We start from the raw sequence: 16,349 nt of genomic DNA, 5'->3' as shown, positions 1-16,349 counted from the left end.
TGTAAGAATTTGTAAATCTGAGTGAAAGGTATACCAATGTCTGTGGAAACTGTCTTGCAAGCCTCTGAGGTTTGAAATTTTTCTAAGTAAAATGTAGGGAGAGAAGATTCTCACCATGGCCAACTGAACCCAGAGGTATTGTGTGTCACTATAACTTTTGTCATTGTCATTGTGGTTGTGATTATTGTGGGAAACCTAGACCCTGTCCCTTGTACTGCTGTCATAGTTTCAAATCCATTATCCTCTCCATCTCCACTCTCATCCCTGACCCCAGTCTTTCCCTGATTGCAGCAGTCTCTGAACTAGTCTCCATTAACCCGTTCCCCACAGCAACCAGAGGAACCTTTCCAAAGAGGACATTGTCACTCTGCTGCGTAAAGGACTTCAATGGCTTTCTGGTGCACTTTTCTTGTCCTTCAAGTTCTTCTGATGGCTGCTTGCTTTTAGGCCTCCAGCCCCACACCCTCCACTCCCTCCTTCCCCCACTCTGAACTTCCAACAGTTGCTGGCACGTGGACTGTGCACTCCCTCTGAGCCCTGGGTCTCAGTGCCTGCTTGTCTCTCCCCTCGTGCATCCCAGGCCAGACTTCAGCTCCTCCTCCAATATCCAGCTCCAACATTCCTGGCCCTGGGAATCATTCTCTGATCCACCTCAAAGTGGACGATTTTCTGCACTTTCCTACCCGGTGTTGTCAACACGTTTACTTGTGTGTCCCAGGCACTGGGGACTCTCAGAGGATGTGGACATAGGTGTGTTTATCTTCAAATATTTGCCTGAATGTTCTGAGAATTCTAAGGGAAAGGTGGAGAGAAACACATGGCCCTTTTTTGGGCTGCTTTCCCACCTTTCATTCCCCAACAGGGCTTGTGTCTAGGAAGCCCCCAGACCCAGGAGCACCTGGACTGTTGGCCTCCTCCAAACATCCTGGTCTTGCTCACCTTTATTTCAGAAGAAGGAGGCCTCCAAGAGAGGAGGGACTGGGAGGCAGAACCAGGGACCTGGGGTTCCCCTAGGAAGACCTGGCCCGTCATAATCCACATGGCCCGACTCCGGGACTCACCAGATAGTTCATATTTCCTCTCAGCCCTAGCCTAGGTGTCAGGTGAACTGACAAGTCCATTTTCTTCTCCTCTCCTCATTTCCTGTGTCTAAAACCCAAGGGGCTGGAGTTTGTGGTCCAAAAGGGTGGCAGGTTTGTGTGAGTGTCTTGTGAAGAGTTTCTAAGAAATTTCAACTCGTTGCAGAATCAGCATGAGGCCTCATCACAAAGCAGCTGGTGCTCAGAAGGAAGCCAGAGGGGTGTTTAATGCAGGGGCTACTTACCAAGCATAGGCTATGTTAAGGGAGCAAAAAGGATGAAGCTGCCTGGGGTGGCCAGCTTGGGGGTTCATCACCACCAGGTACCAAGGGGGACAAGGGAGGCGCTATGGTTTGAATGTCCCCACCAAACCCAATGCTGAACTTTAATGCCCATCACGAGGTATCCAGAGGTGGGAGTTGAAAGAGCTGACTAAGTACTGAGCCTTCATGCATGAAGAAGCGATTCCTGGATTAATGGGTCATCTCAAGAGCTATTACAAACCCCAGCTTGGTTCTGTCTCACATGTAACCCTCTGACCACGTGATGCTCAGAGTCACCTCAGGACTCTGCAGGGAATCAAACTTTGAACCTCCCAGCCTGCAGAGCCACAAGATGAATAAATCTTTATTCTGCATAAAGTATCCAGTCTCAGGTATTTTGTTATAGCAACGTAAAACAGACTAAGACAGGTAGGCAGCTCTTGGGGAATCTAGAGGGAACTGTAGCCACCCCATAGGAAAGTGGCCTTTAGTAGGGGAACCCCACTGTACTAAAACATCATGTAGCAGAGAGGAAGTAAAAGGGATACCAATCATAGTTGCCAATATTTAAGCATTTGGAAAAATAAGTCAGGGAACCACACAATAAACAATTGTATTTTTATACAACAAAGTCAACTCCCCTGTATGCAGGGTACAGAGTATGCTTGAAATGACTGCATGAGAATGGAGAAAGTGGGTGGTTATGTATGTTAAGTTGTTAACATTTAGTTCCTCAGCAAAGTGTGGGGCAGGGGAGAAAATAACTTTTAAGAATAGATTATTTATTAATGCTAGTTCACAGTAATTATTAAAAGTAACAGGGCTGTGTGTATGCTTAACATAAATGGCCCTCAGGTTCAAGCTCAGCACCAAAATAATGAATGAATAACAAGAAAGAAATTTTGGGGGTGGGGTTGTAGCTCAGTGGTAGAGAGAGCGCTTGCCTCACACCCATGAAGCCCTGGTTCATTCCCCAGCACCACATTAAAAAAAAAGAAAAAGAAAAAGAAAGATATTGTGTCCATCTACAACTGAAAAATATATAAAGAAAGAAAGAAAGAAAGAAGAAAGAAACTGATTATGCTGGGGCATAGTCCAGTGGTAGAATACTTGCCTAGCATGCGGAAGCCTTGGACTTGGTCCCCACCACCTGGAAAGGAAAGAGCTGTTACAAAGAGCATTCAGGTGAGGTGGATCACCCTGGATGGCAAGACTTAGCAACAATTTAAATGTTTTGTTCTAGGAAATGGTTAAAGAAATTATGATACAGTCTTTCAATGGAAAACACACACACACACACACACACACACACACACACATATACACCCACACATACATGCAGAAGCATGTGTACAAATATGTATACATATTGCCATGAAAGTATATACAAAGTATATGTAAAAATTATCTACAGAAAATATATCCATACATGTGGGTCTATGTATGACCAAACCATCCACCATGGTTGTTTATGGATAAAAAATTATCAGTGGGTTTGTTTTCTTTGTCTTTTCCATCTTTTTAGTTTAAACTTAATTATGCATATTTTCTTTTTTCCCTATGTTAGCTGTATTTTTGTTGTAAATAGCAATATAAAACTCACATCGGGCCAGGCTCGGTGGTGCATGCCTGTAATCCCAGCAGCTCAGGAGGCTGAGGCAGGAGGACCATGAGTTCAAAGCCAGCATCAGGAAAAGCGAGGGGCTAAACAACTCAGTGAGACCCTGTCTCTAAATAAAATACAAAATAGGGCTGGGGATGGGGCTAGTGGCTGAATGCCCCAAAGTTCAATCCCCAGTACCCACCCATCCCTGCCCCCCACCAAAAAAAAAAAAATAGAGCTTAGGACGTAGCTCAGTGGCAGAGCACACCTGGGTTCAATCCCTAGCACAGAAAAAAAAAAAAAAAAGGCTCATATAATTGATCACCCAGGGCTGGGGATACTGCTTCAATGATAGAGGATTTCCCTAGTGGTTGGGCCTTGGGTTTGAACTTAACCACTGTAAAATAAGAAATCAAACTGAAAAAAAAATTAAAAAAAAAAAAAAAATATATATATATATATATATATATGTGTGTGTGTGTGTGTGTGTGTGTGTGTGTGTATTATATAAATTATATAGATCATATATAGGTAATTATAGATTATATATAGGTATACAAAATTATAAATAAAAAATTATGTAGAAAATATATGTGTGTGTGTGTAATTTCCCTACCCTGTTGGTCCTGAGCTCCTGAGCAGCCTAGAGGAACAAAGTCTCACTGGGTCTGCTCTGCATTTGACCCAGTACTTCCTGCGGTGCCCACTGGGAGAAACTGAGTGAAGTGGAATCAGGTTCAGACCACAATTGCAAAATGCAAGGGACCAGGAACAAGCAAGAGAGGCTGGAGGGGTCCAGGCCCTGTGACATGGCCTCCCCAACATCCTGCTCTGGTGGGGATGATGCATTAAAGAATTCACAGGAGAAAGATGAAACACTTAACTCCCATGTGCCAGGCCCTGGGTTCCATCCCTGGCACTGGTAGGGAAGGAAGGCAGGCAGGCAAGGCGGGAAGAGCAGGCTGATCTTGAATGAGCGAGAGCAAACCTTACATCGTAGGCTTCTGTAAGTGACCCAGGTTGTCCAGCAGATCCATGGGGTTTTCGCCCTATGTGGCCCCACAGAGGGGTGACTACAATCTGCCACCATCATGGAGTCAGGATCTGACTCACTGGGCAAAGCAACTGTGCCTGACTTCGGCTTGGAGTCAGAGTCAGGCACCTGGGGTATGCGCAGCCAGGACTGCCAGGACTGCAGGGCCAGGCTGCCTGGTGGGGCCATCAGGGTGCCAAGGAGGAGGGCGCCAGGGCTGCGGCCACTGGGACGCTCACACTCCACCCCAGGGAAGCTGCTGCTTGACTTTCAGCCTTTCATTCCCCAAACAAAGCTTCTGCCTTGTGAAGCAGTGAACCAGGCGGGGTCATCGACAGTGTGTCAGGCTGAGTAGAGAGGCCATGGCTGCCAGCACAGTGCCAGAAGTCCCCAAGAACAGCACCAGTTCAGTGACTTGCTAGGAGCACTTGCAGTCCTCGTTACAGCCACAGGCACGCTGGGATTCCCGACAGCCAAAGAGCAGAGCCAAGTGAGCAAAGGGAAAGTTACACCAGGTGAAGTCACAGGAAGCCAGCGAAGCTCCCAGTCCTCAGCCCCATGGGGTCACATGCTCATTCCTGCAGTAGCCTGTGAAGTGGTCCAGGGTTCTGCCAGGTGTGGGTTGTTGGCACTCTCTACAGAGAACAGCCCAAATTCCAGGGAAGGGGAAACCAGTGTGTGTGTGTGTGTTTCTCCCCGCTGTGGTGCCAAGGATCAAACCCAGGGCCTCACACATGTAGGCAAGTGCTCTATCATCCAGCTCCACCTCCACCCGCCATTTGTGCAAACCCTCTGGGCACAACCACTCTGGTCAATTCTGAAATCCAGGTTCCAGGGTGCCAGCCCAGCCCCCAGTGTGTACCCTTTCTGCCCCTCAGGGTGTGGTGCAGGCTGGATCTCAGGTGCCCATCTGTTTAGAGTGACCATTGAGTAAGGTCCCTGGAACCCACCTCTTGGCCCAGGCTGGGCACAGAGAGCAACGGCCACATCCCACTGCTGCTAATCTGTTATCACCTGAGTCCAGCCCGAGTCCAGCCTGAGCCCAGCGGCATCAAAGAGGGACAAGAGTGTTCAAGGCACTGGCACCTACAGGGTCCTTACCCTAGGCTCTGCCCACAGATGTCAGTGGCACCTGCAAGGATCCAAAGTGAGACTCCGAACCACAATATTTCTGGAAGCAAATTCCAGAGTGGAGGAGGAACATAGTCACCAACCGTGTTCAGCTGAACTGGACAGTGGCCATTGGCCCCTGGATTTGCTCAAAATGTAATGACTGGACAGCAAACACTGACCTTGTGCCCAGGATATTAGCCAGGCCAGGCTCCAGGATTAAGGGTTTGAGTTGGCCACAATGTGCAGGGGACAAGGTGTTCCTGCTGGCCTGGAGGGATGGGTGGGCTGCACTGATCCCTTCTCCCCCAGGGGAACCTTCTAGGCCTGTGAGCTCCACTCTAGTTTTCTCAATGGGAAAATAGACTCAGAGAGCTGAGGTGGATGTGGGTGGTGGGAGGCAGGAAGCCTGGAGCGCCATCTAGGAGGTAAAGAATGAGGGGGTAGGACCACCTTGCCTGCCTACAGAATAGCCCAGAAGACAGAGAAAGGCAGGGAGGGGATGGGTGGATGGGTGGATGAGACCCACCTGCAGAGTCCAATGGGCTGCAGGGAGAGATCTGTTCTGACCCCAAGGTCACCAGCTCTGTGACCTTGGGGAAATGCGTTTGCCACTCTGGCCTCAGTTTCCTGGGGACAACAATATCTCCCATTTCGATGCAATTTAAAATGTGGGCCCCAGAGGTAGAAGCCCTGGCTCACACTCCAGTTCTGTGCAGCCACTTGCCAAGGGCACACCTTGGAGAGTCCTCTGTCCTATACTCCAACCCCCAGGGTTGCTGGCCAGGGTTTCATCATCAAAGCAATGAAGAGAGTTTCAGGAGACTGGCATGGACCCAGAGCCTGGTGGGTGCTGGAAACTGGGGCAGGGGCAAGGCCAATGCTCTCTTCCAATACTCAGGCCATAGCAATGTCAAGGACTCAACCCCCATCAGGGCCCCCCAAATCACACACACACACACAAAAAAAACAGCTATTGAGCCTGCATGCTGTCCACTGTGCAGATCAAACTCCAAAGACTGGCACTGTATCTCACAGAAGTCCTGCCATGCTATTATGGTTCTCATTTTATAGATGGAAAAACTGAGGTCAGAGGGTCTGTGGCATTCCCCAGTCACACAGTATAGAGCAGAACCAGAAAGCAAACCCCTGTACACGTGCTCCAACTGAAATGGAAAAACCCTTTTTCTTTCTCCTTAGACGACCTATACTGACAAAGGAGCAAAGGTGAGCAGGAAGGGAATGAGGGACCTGGGTCTAGAAGGGAGTCTGGGCTGGGGAGACGAGCATGTGAGCACAAAGTGGAGAGGAACAAGATTGGGGGTCTGTTAATACCTGGGCTCCCCCAGACTGGCTGGACTCACTTGCACCCTCCTGAAAAACTGTCAGCTCTTCTTCATTTACCTGCTGACCTCTTCGTCTCATCTGGAAGCTCTGGCTAAGTCTCCCTTCAATCCCTGCTGCTGTGGCTGTTCCTCCTGGGAAAGCTGGGCTGCCTCCTGAGGGGCCTTCCCAGTCCCGAACACTCCTGCACACTCCAGGGGCTTAATTTCTAAGTGAGCAGTGTCTCCTGAGGCCAGGCAGAGCTCGGTGGGGTTCGGCCTCTCCTGGGTACTGGGGCTGAGTCAGCCTCCCTCCTTCTCTCCTCCTGCAGCCTGAGAGAGGCCGATTCCTTTACTTCCACTCCGTGACCTTCTGGGTTGGCAACGCCAAGCAGGTATAAACTAGGGCAAGGTGTTGGAGTGGGCAGAGGACAGGCAAGAGGGCCCCCTGGACAGGGCAGGCCCCCAGCTGGTCTGGGATTGAATCCTGGAATGGGGAAATGGGGGTCCAGTAGGGATCCAACACTTTGTACCCTGCTGGAAAATTCTGGGAGGGCACAATGTACCCAAGAGCAGCCTTTTCCCCAGTGCAGTCTCTGCTTCTGAGCAAGAGGGCAGGCAGGGGACAGGGACTCTCATCTGGGACCCAGGCAGGTTCTCCACCCTCACGAACACTGTCACCTCTCTGTCTTTAGGCTGCCTCCTTCTACTGCAGCAAGATGGGCTTCGAGCCACTAGCCTACAGGGGCCTGGAGACGGGCTCCCGGGAGGTGGTCAGCCATGTGGTCAAGCAAGGAAAGGTGCGTCCATACTCCAGGGACCACTTGCTCTCAGGGCTCTCTTGGATCTAACGTGGTAGGCACCTTTGCAACAGGGACCTTCCCAGGCGGGTCTCCTCAGCCTGGTTCAGTGCTGGCCCCACAAGTTCAGCAAGCCAAGGCCATAGGTGTAGGGAGTTTCAGCAGAGTTGTGGCCCATGGGGTTCTGGGAGTTCTCTCCCAGGGGACCCAACAGCTAATCATGGGTCCCAGGGGTGGCACGGGAGAAAGTCCCCAGCCCTCAGGACCGGGGGAGAGGCAAGACAGAGAAGGAGCTAGAAGCTGTGATTCAGGAGTCCTGCATGACTGCCCCCTGCTCACCAAGAGGTGAGGGGGGTTGAGTAGGAGGGAGGGGAGGTGCACCTGCCCACGCTCCCCTGAGCCACCAATCACACACCCTTCTCCACCATGGTAGAGTGTGTTTGTCTTCTCCTCTGCACTCAACCCCTGGAATAAAGGTGAGGGGCTCTGGGGTGGCAACAGGGCTATTGGAGGGGGTCAGGGGTCAGAGGGCAAGGCCTGGGAAGGGCACAAGGGGGGCTGAGCCCAGAAGGCTGAGAGCCTGTCCAGGGGCCTTGAACTCCAGTGCCAGTGCTCCCTGCCGACCACAGAGATGGGCGACTACCTGGTGAAACATGGGGATGGCGTGAAGGACGTGGCTTTCGAGGTGGAAGACTGTGACTACATTGTGCAGGTGAGAATGCACCTGGGTGGCCTGGGAAGAGGCCTTAGGCACATCCGGCTCTCCATGGGCCACAGGGACCCTGTCAGTCAGGGCTGGATGTTGGCATGACATCCCTAAGTCCTAGTGACAGAAGCCTGGCCCTTTCATGCTTTCATGTTCCCACACATGTAAAATGGGGATAATCATAGCCTGTACCTCACTGAGTTTTAAAAGAGGAAATGGAGCCAGACATGGTGGCACATGCCTGTAATCTAGCAGCTCAGGAGGCTGAGGCAAGAGGATCAAAAGTTCAAGGGCAGAGTCAGCAACTTAGTGATGCTCTAAGCAACTTAGGGAGAACCTGCCTCAAAGTAACACTAGAAAGGGCTGGGGATATGGCTCAATGATTAAGTGCCCCTGGGTTTCAAACCCTGGTACCAAAGAGAGAGAGAGAGGGAGAGAGAGAGAGAGAGAGAGAGAGAGAGAGAGAGAGAGAGAGAGAGAGAGATATGGGGGGGGAGAGTAGAAATTACAATTTCTGGACTATGACTCTGAACCAAATGTTGTCCTAAAGAATGGTGAGGCCCTGGGTTCAATCCCCAGCCCTGAAGGAAAAAAAAAAAAGGTGGATTGGAGGTTCAGAGTAGATTCCAGAGTTAGCATGACTGGGTCTGGATCTTCCCAACTGTGTGAGTTCGTGTTCCTCGCTGTAGAAGGCAGACAGTGCTGCTGTGAGGACTGCCAAGGTGCATTCCCAGAACAAGCCTGGCCTGGGTGTCACATTGGCCTGCAGTAAGCAAGAGCTTGCTAAATTAAGGCACAGACCTGGCATGCAGGGCTCCTGGCACAGGGCCCAACACACAGAGGTCACTTCAGAAATGTCCACCCCCATTCTTCTTTTCCTCCACTCTTTGTACAGGGAGGGATGCTGAGGACTGGAGGGGGAGGAGGGCCACAGAGTGAGTTAGGAGAAGCAGACACACACACACACCCTTGTCTCCCAAGCCCCAACTCTGAGCCTGGGCCTCAGTTTCCCTTCTTGCTCAAGGGGGATTAGGCACACTTTGGAGGGGGGACAGGTGACACTGCCATGTCAGAACCACATAGACCAACCCAGCCAGAGCAGCAGGCCAGGACTCGGGGGCCCCAGCATTCACTGCCTCCCCCTGCTCCATCTCCCTGCAGAAAGCCCGAGAACGGGGAGCCAAGATAGTGCGGGAGCCCTGGGTGGAGGAAGACAAGTTTGGGAAGGTGAAGTTTCCTGTGCTGCAGACGGTGAGTTCCCTTTGATGTCCCTGTCCCTCCTGCTGCCAGAACCCACTGAGATGCCAGATGCTCCTAATTCACCCCATTACACCATCCCACCCATGGGCCTCAGAACATGGGCTTCCTCTGGGATCTGACCTCTCAAAATTCCTGGCCAGAGTGCAGAGGTGGCAGGGGCCACCAGCCAACCTTCCCAGGTTCCCCTGGCCCACCCAGTGGGAGGTGACAGCTTGCGGGGCATCAGCTTTGTGCAGGGGCTTGTTCAAAAAGAGAGAAGGGTGGGCCTGGAAACCATACCCCACACTAGCTGTGAGGCCTACTTCCCTCTCTGCAACTCAGTTTAAATAAGGTGGAACTGGCCTCCTGTGTGACCTGGGGCACACTAATGCACCATTCTGTGCCTCGGATCCTTCAGCTGGAACCCTAATCAGGGCCATTGTGAGTGCCGAGTGTGACCATTGGCGTAGAACACTTAGAAGAGCAGAGCCTGGCACACTGTAGGCACTTAGCAGAGATGACTGATTCTGCAGCCCTATGCTGCTGTAAGGCAGAGACGACCCGAGGTCCCACCTCCTCAAGATCACATCAGGCATTAATCCCATTGATCACCCTTCAGTATGATTAGAGCCGATGCCTCCACGGTTATCCTCATCAACACAGTTTCACTGAGCACCTGCTATGCGCCAGGCACTGCCTAGGAGCCAGAGACACCATAATGGGCAAAACAGCATCCCTGTCCTCACAGGGCTTCTGTCCCCTGAGGCAGGTAGACTGTGATGGTGAAACTTCTAAGAGAATGACAGATGGCAACACATGTCAGTCAGGGGAAGTGACTTTCCCAGGATCACATGTCGTCTTGGGAACTCAGGGCTGGGTTGGGGCAGAAAAGACCCAGCCATGGTGGGTGGGGTCCTAGGGCTGAGCCAGTCTGTTTCTCACCCCTAGTTTGGGGACACCACACACACTCTGGTGGAGAAGACCAACTACACCGGCCGGTTCTTACCTGGATTCGAGGCGCCCCTGGGACTCCCTGCTTCCCAAGCTGTGAGTGCCCATGCTGTAGGAGTCAGGTGGAGAGCCCTGAGGTGGGTGGAGAGCCTGTCTCCCTTCTCCATGTGGACTGGGCTTCTGTGATGGGACAGAGCTCCTGGTGGCTGCTGAAGCCCTCTGAGAGCACAGAGCACATGGCCCAAACACCTGAGGGCCCCAGGTCCCATCCCAGCCTCCTCCCTCCTCAACCAGTGGACCTTGGGCAGGGCGCTGCAGTTTTCGATGGCCCTGGGTCTTCATCTATAAAGTAGGGGTTGCACTAATGAGTTAAGCGCTTTGGCCCCCTGTAAGAGCTGGTAGGTGGGTGCTGTGGCTATTATGTGGGGGGCAGAAGGAGTGGTGAGATTTGGGGGGCAGCCTTCTCCTTGCCCCTCAGTGCTGTCCTTTTCCTAGGCCCAAATGTGGTCTCGTTGTAGGAAATCAGCCTGATCAGGAGATGTTGTCTGCCTCAGAATGGTGAGCCCTGTCCCTCCCCCACAAGGCCCCTCGTCCTATTCCTTGTACCAGGTGGAAAGGAGCACAGGTGGGTGGGAGGTGAACCTGGGGCTAGCCCTTCATTTATTCCCTATACATTGTCCCCTGAAGAACAAGGGGTTCAGGGCCTACAGCAATCCACATCCCCGCCATGAGGAACTGCAGGGGTGTCCCTTCCAGTCAGCATGGGGGGCAGATGCCTCTACCTGACCTGGTCTGCTTCCTGCTGCCTCCCACGGTGGGAAGTGGGGACAGACTAGAGCAGAGAGCAGAGGCCTGAGCTCCCTTTAGAACAAACCCATTCATGGGAACTGACTGGCTCTGATCATGACATTAACATACTCCTGAGGCAGAGCCCTGGGTGACCTAATCACCTCTCAAGGTTCTCTAATACCATCGCACTAGCTGTTAAAGGCCAGCAGGAGGCACAGGAGTGCCCTGCACCACCCAGTGCCCCTGCCTGAGTATGGCCTCCTAAGTGGCTTCTGATATGAGACACTTTATTTCCACCTTGAGGAAAATTGTCACAACAAGGGTAAAGACCTACAGCATGTATGATGTGATTGTCATCTCCCTTCTGGAGCCCCCTTGGGGACATGTTCTGGAGGGTGGAAGTGGGAGCAGGGGAAGAGCAGATGTGTTCTGCCTGCCACCTGTCAGGTACCTGAGGAACCTACAGTTCCACCGCTTCTGGTCTGTGGATGACACACAAGTGCACACAGAGTACAGCTCTCTGCGCTCCATTGTGGTGACCAACTATGAGGAGACCATCAAGATGCCCATTAATGAGCCCGCAATGGGCAGGAAGAAGTCCTCGATCCAGGTGCGGCCCTACCTGGCTGGGGAAGGAGAGGGGAGGGAAGAGGCTTGAGGCCTCCGGAGGACAGGGCAGGGGTGTGGGGAACGGAAGCAATGACAGTGGCCTCCTGTTTGCCTTTCCCAGGAATATGTGGACTATAATGGGGGAGCTGGAGTCCAGCATGTTGGTCTCAAGACCCAGGACATCATCACAGCGGTTAGAACACCATCCCTGGTCTTAAGCCCCCTCCCTTCAGCTCCAGTGATGGTTTCTGCAGAATGGGAAGGGAGGGGGCAGTGGCAGTCTGGAGTCCCCTTCTCCAGCCTAGAGGGCTGAGAGGGTTCCCTGCCTGGTTCCTGCAACTCCTGCTGCCACCCCCGTCCAGCATGGGCAGCTGACCTAGGTTTGCGCGTGTGAATTTGTGGTGAAGCAAATAAAACACAGACACAATTTACATTTACACAAGCTTCAGGATGGCTTCCCCAGGCTCTGGGCCTCAGGCTCCAGAAGGGAGAGCAAGAGAAAGTCAGGAGAGGCTGATGAGAGAGAGAGCACATTGGGAAGTGAGCTTTTATTTGGGGGAGCACAGTTCTTAGAAAGTTCCACCCCAAAAAGATCAGAAAGTGTAGAATTACAAGGGGGCAGGTGAGTATAACTCAACCTCAGCAGTATGCCTACACCTGAAGACCAGCCTTGCTATCTGAGCTGGGACAGGCCCAAGACACTATGAAATGTAGTGATTGGTCAGAGCCACGAGCTTTAGGACTGGAACGCGTGGTCATTCAAAGTGGCTCCCCACACCTGTGTAAGTAATCCCTACCCACCTCACTCAGAAGAGTTTGGTGTCTCTAGAACATTCTGGGCTTTAGTGGTGACAGATGCCAGAGGATAAGGAAGACTGCATCCTGCTCCCAGATCTGCAAGTCCCTTGCCATTTCTCTCTAGGGCACTCAGCAGCCTTCCTGGGCTTCAGCTGCCTCACCTCGAAAATGAGGATATTATTCTATAAGATCAGACTTGTCCTTTCCTCCAAATTAAGCACCCTGTGTCTGTGGCTCTAGTCCTTGGGGAGGCAGGTCCTGCCTAGGCCTTAAGGGGAAGAGCTTGGACTGTCCCATCCAATCCTGTGGAACTTCATTTGTATCATGCCTGTTGAGGCCCTGCCATGTGCTAGTTGCTATTTTAGGTATGTGGGACACATTAGTAACAGTTTCTGCTCTTATGGAGACAAAAAACAAATTAAATAAATAGGTGGTGTGAGAGGTCTGGAAGAACAGGTGGGATATGGGGGAGCAAGGGTGGGGGATTTTCACCTTTAAAGTAGGTGGTCAAGGAAAGTCACAAGGGGAAGGAGACTTTTGAGAATGCAAAGGGTTGGAAGGACAGAAGCCCGTGGAAATCTCCAAGAAGGACCCCAGGCAGGAGGGATGGCCCAGGCAAAGGCCCTGAGATGGGTATCTTCCAGGAAGGTTGCAGGAACAGCAAGGAGATCATCAGTGTGACTGAAACAGAATGAACAAGGGAAAGAGAGGTGGGAGATGGAGTCTAAGGTGGAAGTGGGGGCAGATGGTGAGGGCCTGGCAAGAACCTGGAATTGGACTCTGAGATGAGGCACCACCCCGAGGTAAGCACCGAGTGGCATGATTTTGGCCTGTGTTTGAATAAAATCCACTCTGGCTTCTTGCTGAGAACAGATACTTAATCTCTTGATGCCTCAGTTTCCCAGCTATGAAATGCACAGAGCAGGATTGCTTCAGGGACAGGAGGAGGCAAAACTAGAAAGACAGGCACATAATGGGTGCTCTGTGAACGTCATGGATCCCTGCTCTAATGAGACTCAGACAAGGACAGAAGCGGCTGAGGCCACACTGCATCTTGGCACTCAGGAGAGCAAAGACAGGGATCCTGCCTCCTCAAGGCCCAGCAGGTCCACCTGGCTTAGGGACATTGTGCCTGGAAACAAAGAGGCTGACCTCAACCTGCTCTTGGACAGATTCGCAACTTGCAAGAGAGAGGCATGGAGTTCTTGAGTGTTCCGTCAACCTACTACAAGCAACTTCGGGAGAATCTCAAGACAGCCAAGATCCGGGTGAAGGAGAGCATTGACGTGCTGGAGGTGAGGCCCAGTGGGATGCTAGGCCACAGGCAACCTTAGCCCTGAGTTCCTTCTGGCCTCCCCCACCCTGCAGCAGACACAGGCACACAGAGGGAAAACCAGAAAGAAACAGAGTGTGTGTGTGTCGGTGCCATATAAAGTTAAAACAAGCAACCTAGGGCTACGTTATAGGAAGTGGCGAACTTTCTGAGAAGGTGACTTTAATTGAAAGCTATATAATAAGAGGGACCTGGCCAAGAAGAGTGCTAGGAAGAGCATTCCCAGCAGAGGGAAGAGCAGGTGCAAAGGTGATGGGGTGGGAGCAAGCTTCAAGTGCCCGAGGAGCAGGAGGAAGGCTCATGTGGATTGAAGACAGCATCTGAGAAGAGGTGTACCGAGGCAGGTAGGTGGGGGCCGGTTCCACTTGGAGGCTCTTATGATGGGGTTTTGTACTTCTTTAGCCACAAAGCATTGAAGGTTTTTTGGTTTTACCTTTTAACAGCTAATTGGCACAGAACTCATATTAAATGGTTATCTCTAGCTATTTGCTAAAATCAAAATCAATATCAATTTTAGAATATCTTCAACACCCTGGAAAGAAACCTTGATCCTCTTAGTCATTACCTCCCAACCCCTCCACTTCCTTCCTCCCATGCCACCCTAACCCTAGGCAACCACTAAACTACCTTTGGTCTTACAGAATGCCTAGTCTGGAATTTCACATAAATAAAATGATACAGCATGTGGTCTGTTATGACTAGGGTTTGTTTGTTTTGATTCCAGGGAATGAACCACTGAGCCACATCCCCAGCCTTTTTTATCTTTTATTTTGAGACAAAGTCACTATAAGTCACTGAGGCTAGCTTTATGAATTTGTGATCCTCCTGCTTCAGTCTCCCAAGAAGCTGCACTAGGGTGTCCAGCATGACTGGTTTTCTTTTCCACTTGCATAATGTTTTCAAGGTTCATCTACTTTTAGCCTATGTCAGTATTTCATTCCTTTTTGAGTGTATAGTGCTGAGCATCGATTCCAGGACCTCAAGCATACTAAGCTACACCCCAGCTCTACTTCATTCCTTTTTTTGGTTGAATAGTATCCCATTGCATTGATGGACCACATTTTGCTTATCCATTCATCAATTGGTGGATATTTGAGTTATTTCTAACTTGGGGCTATTATTATTTTTATTTTCACAAATTAGGTAGTTCAGTCCATGATTTTTTATTGGCACATTATAATTATACAAATGCAATTCATGGGGCTGGAATTGTGGCTCAGTAGTTAGAGCACATGCCTAGCATGTATGAGGCCCTGGGTTTGATTCTCAGCACTATATATAAATAAATGAATAAAATAAAGGTCCATCAACATCTAAAAAATAAAATTAAAAATAATGCAATTCAAGTTTACATATTTACATATGCACGTAAGAGAATAATATAATTTTATTTTATGGCAATTAGGAATGACTCTGCTATGAACACTCATGTGCAAGGTATTGTGTGGATGTATGTTCTCATTTCCCTTCAGTATGTGCCTGGGAGTGGCGCTGCTGGGTCACAGGCTCTTTATGTTTAACCTTTTGAGAAAGAGTCTGGCTCTGTTCCAAAGTAGGTGTACTATTTTACATTCCCAGCAGCATTAGGCAAGGACTCCCATTTCCACGGGAGGGTTTTTGGTTTTTGGAAAGGGTAGTGGGGACTGAACCCAGGGCCTCATTTTAAACAGATAAGTGAAACAATATAATCTGAGGACTGCAGGGAGAATGGAATGTAAGGAGGCAAGCCCAGCAGCAGGTCTGGCTGGATGATTACTTAGCAAGGGCTGCAGCAGAAGGGTGGTAACACAACAGTTTGGGGATATATTGGGGGGGGGGGGCAGGAATTGATGAAAAAAAATTTTTTTCTCGGTGCTGGGGGCACAGGGGTACCCTGGACTTTCTAAGGATCCCACCGTGCCAGGATAGAAGGGCAGGCTAGCTTTTCTGCTAATGGAGCTCCCTGTCTCTCGCCCAGGAGCTGCAAATCCTGATGGATTATGATGAGAAGGGCTACCTCCTGCAGATCTTCACCAAACCTATGCAGGACCGGCCTACACTCTTCCTGGAAGTCATCCAGCGTCACAACCACCAGGTAGGCCCTGAGCCAGGCCTGTAGGGAGCATCATCTGCTTTCTGGGTCCCCAGCTCACCCACCTGCTGTCTCCCATTCCAGGGTTTTGGAGCAGGCAACTTCAACTCGCTGTTCAAGGCTTTGGAGGATGCGCAGGCGATCCGAGGCAACCTCACCGATTTGTAGATCAAGGGGTGATGGTCAGCACGTAGGACCCGCCCACCACACGCCAAGCCCCGAACCTGGAATTGCTCAACCCTCCCACTGGCATCTCCCTTTAGAACCCGCTCACCACCCGACTTCCTGGCCCAAGCCTTGGCCTATCCCATGACCACGCCCTCTTGCTTGATCTGTTCCTGCCCTCCTGAGTAAGGAGTAAAGCACACCCAGTACTATGTGGTGCAGGAGTTTGAGCCTGGAGGAGCAGTGGCGCCCCTTTGCCGCCAGGGGGAGGCCAGCGCTGTGGCATTTCGGAGTCATCTGCCTTAGGGGATCCAGGTCCCTGCGACCCAAGCCAGCGTGGGGTGGGGTGCAAGCGCTTTGCTAAGTGGGACTGCGCTGGTCGGGGGGATTTCTGGAACGTGGGGACGGGGAGCCTACAATCTAGAGGAAAGGACAGGTAATACCTTTTCCTAGAAGACAGTCAAGCAGGTCTGAGGTT

At 51.1% G+C, this 16,349-nt stretch overlaps 1 pseudogene; it reads left to right on the top strand.

Annotated features, from left to right (window-relative positions):
- The first annotated feature begins 7,129 nt into the window (after positions 1-7,129).
- LOC143407442 (4-hydroxyphenylpyruvate dioxygenase-like) lies at positions 7,130-15,874 on the top strand (annotated as a pseudogene).
- The last annotated feature ends 475 nt before the right edge of the window (positions 15,875-16,349 follow it).

This window comes from Callospermophilus lateralis, chromosome 1, assembly GCF_048772815.1.
Source record: "Callospermophilus lateralis isolate mCalLat2 chromosome 1, mCalLat2.hap1, whole genome shotgun sequence".
Classification (NCBI taxonomy): Eukaryota; Metazoa; Chordata; class Mammalia; order Rodentia; family Sciuridae; genus Callospermophilus; species Callospermophilus lateralis.
This window is presented reverse-complemented; position numbering and strand designations above follow the sequence as displayed.